The following is a 10384-nucleotide window of genomic DNA, read 5'->3' on the forward strand; positions in this document are numbered from 1 at the left end:
GGAAAATGCAGTTATCTTTTCTACTGAAGTTGGTAAAACATAAAGGAAAGTCATTTTGCTCTAACTTCTCTAGTACAAACCCTGTTATTAAATTGTGTGTAAAGAATGGACAGTTTGAGGAAGCAAAAACATTAATGATATGTGACTTACGTAGCTGTCCCTTGAAAGGAACTACACTTTGTGCCGTAAGTGAGGGGCATAGTAGGAGTAACGTAGAGTTAAAAGCATTTTCAAAGGCCTGCCTCCCAGCTTTATCATGTAATTCTATTAAGCAACATCTTGAAAGAGAGATATTCCAAGTGTCAGTTAAATATTGAAATTTAAAAATGTTAATAGTAATACCAACACAAACCCATCCTGCTAAAAATCATTAAAGTACTACTGTAAGTCAGGAGTTCTCAAATGTTCACTCAATTTGTACTTGTGTGGACTGGGGCAGTTGAAAGATAGTAAAAGATGTGGGCATTGTAATTACGATAGTAAATACCAACCAAATGCTTCTGAAAGTCGTGGAACCTTTTTCTTTAGGGTACCCAGTACTTTGAAATAAATCTCGAAAGAGACACATTCTGAAATTTTCTCATAGAAGCCTTAAATTCAAACTGATAATAGAAAAAAGTAACAGTAAAATAACCAATTATGACTCATCTAGAGTTTCTTCACCTCTTTTGCTACTTCTCTGTTACCTTTCTTGTTCTTCCTTCCTCCATTTCTTTTCCTCTTCTTTTCTTTCATTATAAACATATTTATTAAATTTATAATTTGAAATTTGGATATCTAGCAGAAATTTGGAGTTATAGCAGTGAGTAAAACAAAGTCCCTTTCATCATGGAGCAAATATTCCAGTGACAGAGATGGATATTAAACACACATAAACAAAATAGATATAAAATATTATGTCAGATAGTGTCAAGTCCTATAAAGAGAAGGAAAGCTGTGACAGGACAGAGAGTGACAGGGATGCTTTATTTTAGGTCAGGTAGGGAGGGAAGGCCTTTTGGAGGAGGCAGATATTTAAACAGAGACTTCTGTGAAGTGAGGGAACAATCCAGGTATATCTGGGGTGTTCCGGCAGAGGGAACAGCAGGTGCAGACGCTCTGAAACGGGAGCAAGCTTGGCTCACTTCACTGTAAGCTTAGGAAATGAGTCCCTAAATTGCTACAGAAGTAGCTCAACTCTGAGCCATTATTATGATCCATATAAGAAAATCTAGCTTATTGCTTTATAGTCACTGCTTTTAAAAAACCCCAAATGGTATTTCCCCGCTTGATAACAGCTTCTTATTCACTAGGCTGAGCTCTGAATATCTTTTGACTATTTAAAAAAAAGTCAGTCTACTTGCAAATGAAGAAGTTTTGCTACAACTAATTTTTTTTCATACCACAAACACGTACTGAGTACCTACTTACTATATGCCAGACACTGTTCTAGGCCTGGTAATCAAACTGGGTGTATTTCTGCTCTCACAGAGGTTATATCTAGTGATGGGCTTTCAGTCTGTTTCAAAAAACGGTGTTCAAAAAGAGTTTTGGTGAGTGACAGCATCGTTGAAGTGCATCTGTAGTAAGATTTAAAGTGAGTAGTGAATGTTTGGATATAAAACTGTAGTAAGTTTGTTAAAAATCTGTTACATTATTTTAAAATTTCATTTATCCATTACTGTGTATAGTACACATACATAGTAGACATATAGATGTACGTGTTTGTGTTCAAAAAAGAGAAATTAGAGTAAGTAAGCTTGGCAGTACTAACCATATCCATGTAGGCATTTGAATCTGAAACTGTATTTTAAAAGAAGAAAGAAAACTGACAGTTTGTTTGGGTGAGGGGAAAATAAGGAAATTTACTAGGGGGGCATTATTAATGGGTTAGGAGAAGTAGCAAATGAAAATTTGGAGGTGGGTAGATCAGTTAAAATTAGGTGCACCCACAAGTGACAGTATTAGGCCACAAAATTGGTAGTGGTGTAAACATAATAGGAATTTCGCTCTTCTAAAGTAATCCAGAACTAGGTATTCTAGGATTGATATGGCTCTCTGTGATGTTAGGGCTCTTTCTGTCTTGTTGCTCCACCAAACTCAGCATGTAACTTCCACTTTAGGTGGAAGGTGGCTGCTTGACTCCAGCCATCACATCTGCCTTCTAGCCAGTAGGAAGGAGGAGGGGTTGAAAATATGAATGCCCCTTCCCTTTAAGGACATTAATGGAAGTTGCCCGTGACATTTTGGCTTACATGCTACTGTTTAGCACTTAGTTACATGGACGCTCCTAGCTTTAAGAGAGGCTGAGAAATGTAGTCTTTATACGAACCAACATGTGCCCAGATGAAAGAAAATCTATTGTTAAGGAAGAAGGAGAGAATAAATATAGGAGACAACAAATAGTCCCTACCATAGTGGGAAAGAATACAAGAAATGAATTAATCGTGGTAATATATGGTTGTCAGATTAAAAGGCATAGAGAATATAAATTTTAATATGTAGAAAAATGTGAGCAGATAGTTGAGAGTACTCAGCACAGTTTATAAAGGACATAATGAACAGTATTTGGAAATTTCAATTTGATATGACTTGAAGCTAGGATCCGTGTAGGCCTTGGAGAACAGAAGGGATGTTTAGCTTAGTCACAGAACTTAGCTTTCTTATTACTGAAAACAGCTGTTGGTGGGAGATAATTCTTGCCGCTTTGTGTAGATATGAAGGAGATACAAATTGGAGGGAAGCTTTATAAGAGACAGTTATTTCAATCCAGGCATCCAGGACCTGATCTAGGGTTATGGAAATGAGGGAAAGGTAATGTTTAAAGACAGAATTTAGAAAGGAAATGGGTAGGTAGATGATGTATTGGAGAAGAAAGGGAGAAATTGAAAATGACTCTAACATTTGAGTTAGAGAAAATGGAGGCAAGTGATGGTATCATACAGGTAAATTTCCATCAGAAGGAATTTAAAGACTCCTCTAAATAATTTAGTTATAATGAAATGTAAAATTGAATGCATTGCTAGAAATCTGATACCCTGGCTTTAGGATCCAGAGCTGAAACAGCTGTGCCTCACTTCTTTGTGGTGAATTAGCAAGAGAAAAAAAGGTACTTTAGAGAAGTGTGTGTGTATTATACACACATCACGACTTCTACTTCTTTTTACCTGTTCCTGGATGTTTCCCGCATGTTAATTAATTCTGGTAGATAGCTTGGGTAGTTTTTGTTTAAATGATTTTGTTGTTCGAAGGAAGAGATGAGCTGAAGGATAATTGCAGCTTGATTGGTAAGGCAGAAAGCTATATAAAGCACAGTGGTAACTCAGCTTCTCTGAGCTGTAAGCATCAGACTTAGGTCCTTTCCTTAGAGGTAATAATTATAAAAACTATCACCAGAGACATTGCTTACAACTAGACCAGCAAAGCATGACCTCTGTGGATCATCCAATCTTCCATAAAGAGCTCTTTACTGGCATTATTCTTTGCAGTGGAACTTTACCTGTATTAGAGAAGGATTACTCTGGCCTATGGTAAATGTAATAACATTCTACATCATGGAAGTATTTCCCTAAAAATGGTATATGATTCCTGTTGGACCAAAAGTTAAACTTCAAAGTAGTTGTCATATTTTTTTTTAAACTTTTTCATTGATTTTAATATCATATTAGTTGGAAAGGATACCTCACAGAGAGCAATGTACACAATAAACACATGGGAGAGGTTCAATAATGATATGAGATAGAAACCTGTATTTCAATTAGTCTCTTTAATATTACTGATTGGAGGACAGGGTTGACCTCTTTTCATATCCGCTTAGCTTTCCCTTATTGTGAACCCCATGATGTGACTGATCAACAGCTTCTACTGTGGCTGGAAGTGTAGACTCTGCCGTTTTCTTGTTCACTGCTGTTGCATTTTGGCATTATTTTCAATCCGGCACCATTTCACTATGTGAATCTCTAAACCACTTGTCCATCAGTGAAGATTATTTCAGCTAAAACTAGATCATATAATCCATAATGTCCTTTAATCAAGCACATGTATATGATCCTCCACCTTAAAACAAAACCTTCTCTTGACCCCATATTCCCCTCCAATTATTACCCCATTTCTCTGTGCCCCTTTACATCTCAACTCTCAAAAAAACCCTGCTATGCTCAATTTCTCTTTTTTCCCTTCGTTCTTGAACCCAGTCAGGCTTGAGTTGTTACCATCCTACCAGAATAACATGTGTCAAGATCACCATCTTACTGGAGAAGTATCACACAGCTGCTAATCAGTTGTCATACTTTTATAAGCAAAACAGTGTTGATATTACTTCCCACAGTGAACTTTGTACTTAGAGACTTGATGTAGAGTTGTACTTGGTTGCCTTATCACAGTCTCAGTGGCAGGGCTTATGGTACAAATGGTGGTTGCTACTAAAACATTTACATTGGTGAAGGTTCAAGCAGTGATTTTTTTTTAATTTAAAAACAAATGTATAAAAAAGAAAATAATAATAACTTATACCCCTACCCACCCTAAACCAACTGCTGTTAACATCTTAGAATATTTGCTTCTAGTCTGCTTATTTTTCTTCTTTTGTTTTTGTTTCAGAAAAATCCCTCTTGTAAAAAAACAAAAATACAGGCCTATTGTAAAGAATTAGTCACTTCCAATCCCATCACTGAGAAATAGCCATAATTAATATCAGATGAACATAAATTCTAGGCATCTTTCTATCCATTCATACATATAAGTATAAAGATGAATAACTAGAAAGAAATTGTTTTTATAAAAATGGAATTGTACTAGATGCTAAGTTTCACTAAAAATATTTCAGGTCTACTTCTGGCAATAACACTTACTAGGAGCTCCAAGAAACTCATTTATTGCACAACAATCAAAGACTAGAAATGATACACTGAGACATTTCTGGCCTCACCAGAGGTATGGGAAGTCCCTCAGGATCTCTCCTTCTAAAATTTTTAATTAATTAAGTAAGTAAATGAAATAAGAACAGGACATGTGAGCTCAGGTGAAAGTGACTTGGAGCTGGTGCCTGTGGGACACTGCAGGTGACTGTAGAGGTTGAGTTGCTTAAGGGCAGTTATTAGTAGTTAAGAAAATGAATTTGGGGCCTGCCTTTAGCATTGGGAAGGAAAGCATGGGATTACTGTGCTGAACCCAGACCCTCAAGAGGGGGCTGAATTGATTCTGGGTAGTTCTCTCTGCAAGAAGAAAACGTGTTCAATTCACAAGTTAGGTCCATAGGATTCCCACCAATTAAAGTCAGGCAATGAGCTCACAATCTGTTTCACCAAACACAGGAGAAAGTAATTAGCAAAGAACATATCTAGTCCCCCACAGACTGTAGATATTAGAAAGGTTGAATATATAATGTAGAAGAACTATGTATTTAAATATTTAAATAAATAAAGGATGTAATCACAGAGTTGATAATGGGGGAGGCTATCCATGTGTGGAGCAGGAGGTATATGGGAAATCTCTGTACCTCCCTCTCAATTTTGTTCTAAACCTAAAACTGTTCTAAAAAATAAAATCTTTAAAAAAGAAATATACAAAAGCACAACTGTCAAAACCAGACTTGTACTTTTTTAAATTAATCCAATTATTCAAGTGTCAGTTATGTCTCTCACAGCCTGGGTTCTTGGGCTGAACTAAACTCTAAGAATTAAAACTGTTTTACTTCAAAAAACAAAACAGATTATTAAGAATGAATGTATGAATCTGAAAAATGGGTACTTACAGAAATGAGAAATACCATCAAAATAAAAAACTTAATTTAGTGAACTAGAGGATATATCCAATGTAAATAGAAAATATGAAAGCAATATTTAGACATAGAGGATACATCTACAGAGGAATGACAATTACCATGCCAGTAAAAGTAAACTCTTCTCATCCATTACAATGGAGGCCAAAGGACAGTGATACAATATATTCACAGTGCAGAGAGAAAATAACAGCCTATATTTGTGTACTCAGCAAAACTATCATTCAAGGCTGAGGGTGAAATAGTCATTCTCAGATAAGTACAAAAACTGAGAGTTTACCACCATGAGACCTATAATTAAAGAATATACTTCAAAGAGAAGGAAAATTATTCCAGAAGAGTGGTTGGAGATGTAAGGAGGTGTGATTAACAAATAGTCAACATGTATATAAAATAAAATAAACACTTTCTGTGTAAAATAATAATGTCTAACTTTCGAGTTTAAAAAAAAGACAACTAAAATAGTGGGTAACCATGGGAGTGGGTCTACAGAATTATAGTATTCTAAGTTCCTTGTATATTTTGAGAGATGGGTAAAATATTATTTGATGTTAAACATTTAAAAGTAAACGTGCATGATAAACTTTCAAGGGTAAATGCTAAAAGAAGAGAAGTAGAGTGTGTAAATTCCAAAGTAGCAAGAAAAAAATGGAATGAAAAATATTTTTTAATTTTATAAAGGGTAAGAAGCGTAGATAAAGTGGGGCAAATGGAAATAAGAAAGTAAAATGGTAGAAATTAGTCCAAATATATTAATAATCACAATAAATGTCAGTGGGTTAAATTCATCTGTTAAAAGGCAGAGATTATCAAATTGGGGGAAAATAAATCCATATATATATATGCTGCAACCATAAGTTCACATAAAGGTTGAAAGCAAATGGGTGGGAAAAAGATAAACCAGGCATTATTCTAAGGAAGCTAGTATAGCTACATTAGTATCAGACAAAGTAGAATTTAAAGCCAAGAGCATTATTAATGAGAATGATAAAAGGTTTAATTCCTAGGAAGACATAACATTTCTAAATGTGAATATAACCAATAAAATAACTTCAAAGTATATAAAGCAAAAATTGGTAGAACTACAGGAAGAAATGGAAACATCTACCATTATAGTAGATGATTTTAAAATCTCTCAATTTTTCATAGGTCAAGTAAATAAAACATTTTTTAAAGTATGGATTTTATAATTGATTATATGTTATAAAGAAAGTCTTAACATTTCAAAGAATCTGTATCACGCAGAGCACTTTTTCTAGCAAAAATGCAATTTAGTTTGAGTATTAAAAACATAAATAAAAAATTTCCATACATTTGAATGTGGAGGTATTCTATTTAGAATCAGGTAGAAGAAAAAGTTCCCATTCTCCTTCTGTTCAGTTTTATACTGGAGGTTCTAGCCATGACAATAAAACAAGTAAGTGAAATTTAAAACATAAGTATTGAAATGGAAGAAATAAATTTATTTGCAGATGAAAAGATTTTCATATAGAAAACTTGAAAAGATCTACAGACATATTAGAAATAATAAGAGAGTTTTAGCAAAATGGCTGGCTGTAAGGTCAAAATAAATTGTTTATTGAAATACTCAAAAATATTAAGTATCAGTTGTCTCCAAATTGCATAAATTTAGTGGAGGGTTTCTCAAGCTTGGTACTATTGACATTTTACGTCAGATAATTCTTTGATATGGGGACTGTCCTGTGCAATGTAGGATGTTCAGCATTATCTCTGGCCTCTACCCACTAGATGCTATTAGCACACATCCCTTCCTTTTGTGAGAACCAGAAGTGTCTGCAGACATTGTCAAATGTCCCCTGGGGGCCAAAGTTGCCCCCAGTTGAGAATCACTGATTCGGTGCATTTACAATCAAAGTCCCAAAGGATTCAAAAATTGAATTTGATCAGCTGATTCCAAAAATTTATCTGAAAGAATCAGAAGCTCAAGCATATCCAAAATGTTCCTGAAGAAGAATAAGGTGGAGAGCTTGCCTTTCTAGATGACAAGAATAAAGCAACAGTAATCATGGTAGCGTGGTATTGATGCAGCGATGGGTGCATGGCCAATGGAACAAATTATAGAGCCCTGAAAACAGACTTGGGCAACTATGTCATCTTAGTGTATGACAGAGGTGGCGTTTCACATTGGTGGGGAAAGGATGAACTGCTTAATAAATAATACCAGGAAAATTATTTATCCATATTTAAAAAAATGAAGTTAGGTCTCTACCTCATATCATGCACAAGAACAAATCCTGGAGGAATTAAGAACTTAAAAGTGAAAAAATAAAACTTCAAAATGTTAGAAGAAAATATAGGAGAATATCTTTTTCACATTGGGATAGGGAAGAATTTCTTAAACATAACCAAAATTGATCAAACTATTTTAAAAAAAGTATTTATAACTGACTATTGTGGTAGGCAGAATTCTGTGAATAAACCCCAATGACCCTCACCTTTATATAATGCCTTCCCCTTTGAATGTGAGCATAACCTGTGAAGTATGATGAATTATCACTCCCATGATTATGTTACATTATATGTCAAAAAGGGAGTATCCAGGTGGACTTAATGTAACCACATGAACCCTTTAAAGGCAGAGTTTTCTCTAGCTGGTGTTAGAAGAAGTCAGAGAGATTCCAAGAGTGAGAAGGATTTGATACACCCTTACTGGCTTGAAGATGTAGTGATGAGGAATGTAAATGGTTTCTAGAAGCTGAGAGTGATCCCTCGTTGCCACCCAGCAAGGAAGTGGGAACCTCAGTCCTACAACCATGAAAAACTGAATTCTGCCGACTACCTGAATGCTCCTGGAAGTGTTTTCTTCCCCTGAGTCTCCAGATGAAAGTCCAGCTTGGCTGACACGTTGATTTTGGCCTTGTGAGACTCAAAGCAGAGAACCCAGTCAAGCCTGCCTGGGCTTCTGACCTACAGAACTGTGACATAATAAATAGGTGTTGTTTTGAGCCACTAAGTTTGTGGTAATTTTTGGCAGCAATAGAAAACTAATAAAACTATTAAATTTAAGAATTTTCTCCTCATCAAAAAACACCATATAAAAAAGTGAAAAAGATAGTCACAAACTAGGAGAAAATTTTCTGACACGTATAACTGACAAGGATTAGTTTCCAGAATATATAAAGAAGTCCTATAAAACAAGAAGAACAGGGCTTCCCTGGTGACGCAGTGGTTGAGAGTCCGCCTGCCGATGGAGGGGACGTGGGTTCGTGCCCTGGTCTGGGAAGATCCCACATGCCGCAGAGCGGCTGGGCCCGTGAACCATGGCCGCTGAGCCTGCGCGTCCGGAGCCTGTGCTCCGCAACGGGAGAGGCCACAACAGTGAGAGGCCCGCATACCGCAAAAAAAAAAAAAAAAAAAAAAAAAAACCAAGAACAGCCCATTTGAAAAATAGGAAGGAGATATGGAAAGCATTTCCTAAAAGAGAGGAAATATGTAAGGCCAGGAAACAATTTTTTTTAATGCTTAACGCTGTGATGTTATATAGTAGCAACAAACAATTATAAAATGAAATATATGAAAACACAATTTACAATAATTTCAAAAACCATCTAATGCCATATTGTGAGGAATTTCCTTCTGTTCCTTGTGCTACATTTTCTTCTACATTTGGAATCTTTTTTTTTTTGCATACCATCTCTCGCTCTCTTCCTCCTCGTCTCTTGTCTTTTTTTCTACTGGAATGTATTTGTTTAGTTGCCAGGTCATTTCTTTACATCTGCTGATGCTCAGGCAGCTCTGGCTAGGCACTGTTTTGAAAGCAATAGAGAATCCTGGTTAAGCACTCAGGTTCTGGAGCCCTACTGCCTGGATTGGAATCCTGATTCAGATTGTGTGGATTGTATGACCTTGGACATGCTACTTAAAACTTCATGATGCAATTTCATCTTCTGTAAAATGGGGATAATACAGCTCCTATTACAGAGTTCTTGTAAGAAGTAAATGGGTTAATAGAGGTACTGTATAGCACAATAGACTTTGTTGGTTATTTGCTCAGGTGTGATTTCTTGACTCTTTGTACCATATCTGAGACCAGTTTGTTTTCTCCACCAAGTTGCAGTTTGTGGGCTATTTATTTTATCCACTTTTCTGGAGCAAGGAGGAATGGGGGCCTTCATTAGGCCATATGCAACCTTGTTTAGAATACGGGACTTCCGAGTCTTTTGTACAAGATCCTGCTCATTCTATCAAGTTGGGAAATGTGCCCCATTCCCATCAGGTGGGGAGATACCCTCAACTTCAGATCCTTCACCCAGTTCAGTGTGAAACTATGGCTTTCACTTTCATATAAGTGTCAGCATCTTTATTTACTAACTCTGTTACACCTACTTTTTTTCTTTAGCTGTTTCCACCTCTTTTCAGTCATAAGGAGGGAAAATAATGTTGTCCATTCAGTTCCCTTTTTTTTCCAGATATGAGAATATTGATGAGAAATCTCAGAATCTTGTCAACTCATCGGTGTCACCTTTGGGAGAGAGGGGATGTCCTAGATTTTGTTTCTTTTCTTGGCCACCAGTTATTTATTTTTTTTCTTTTAAAATTACCTTTAAGGGGCTTCCCTGGTGGCGCAGTGGTTGAGAGTCCGCCTGCCGATGCAGGGGACACGGG

The 10384-nt window shown here is 36.1% G+C and overlaps 1 protein-coding gene across 1 annotated transcript in view; it reads left to right on the plus strand.

Moving 5' to 3' along the window:
- ENTHD1 (ENTH domain containing 1) overlaps window positions 1-10384 on the plus strand; it is a 110442-nt gene that overhangs the window by 17477 nt on the left and 82581 nt on the right. The gene's annotated exons all lie outside the window — the stretch shown is intronic.

This window comes from Lipotes vexillifer, unplaced genomic scaffold, assembly GCF_000442215.2.
Source record: "Lipotes vexillifer unplaced genomic scaffold, Lipotes_vexillifer_v1.1 scaffold382, whole genome shotgun sequence".
Classification (NCBI taxonomy): Eukaryota; Metazoa; Chordata; class Mammalia; order Artiodactyla; family Lipotidae; genus Lipotes; species Lipotes vexillifer.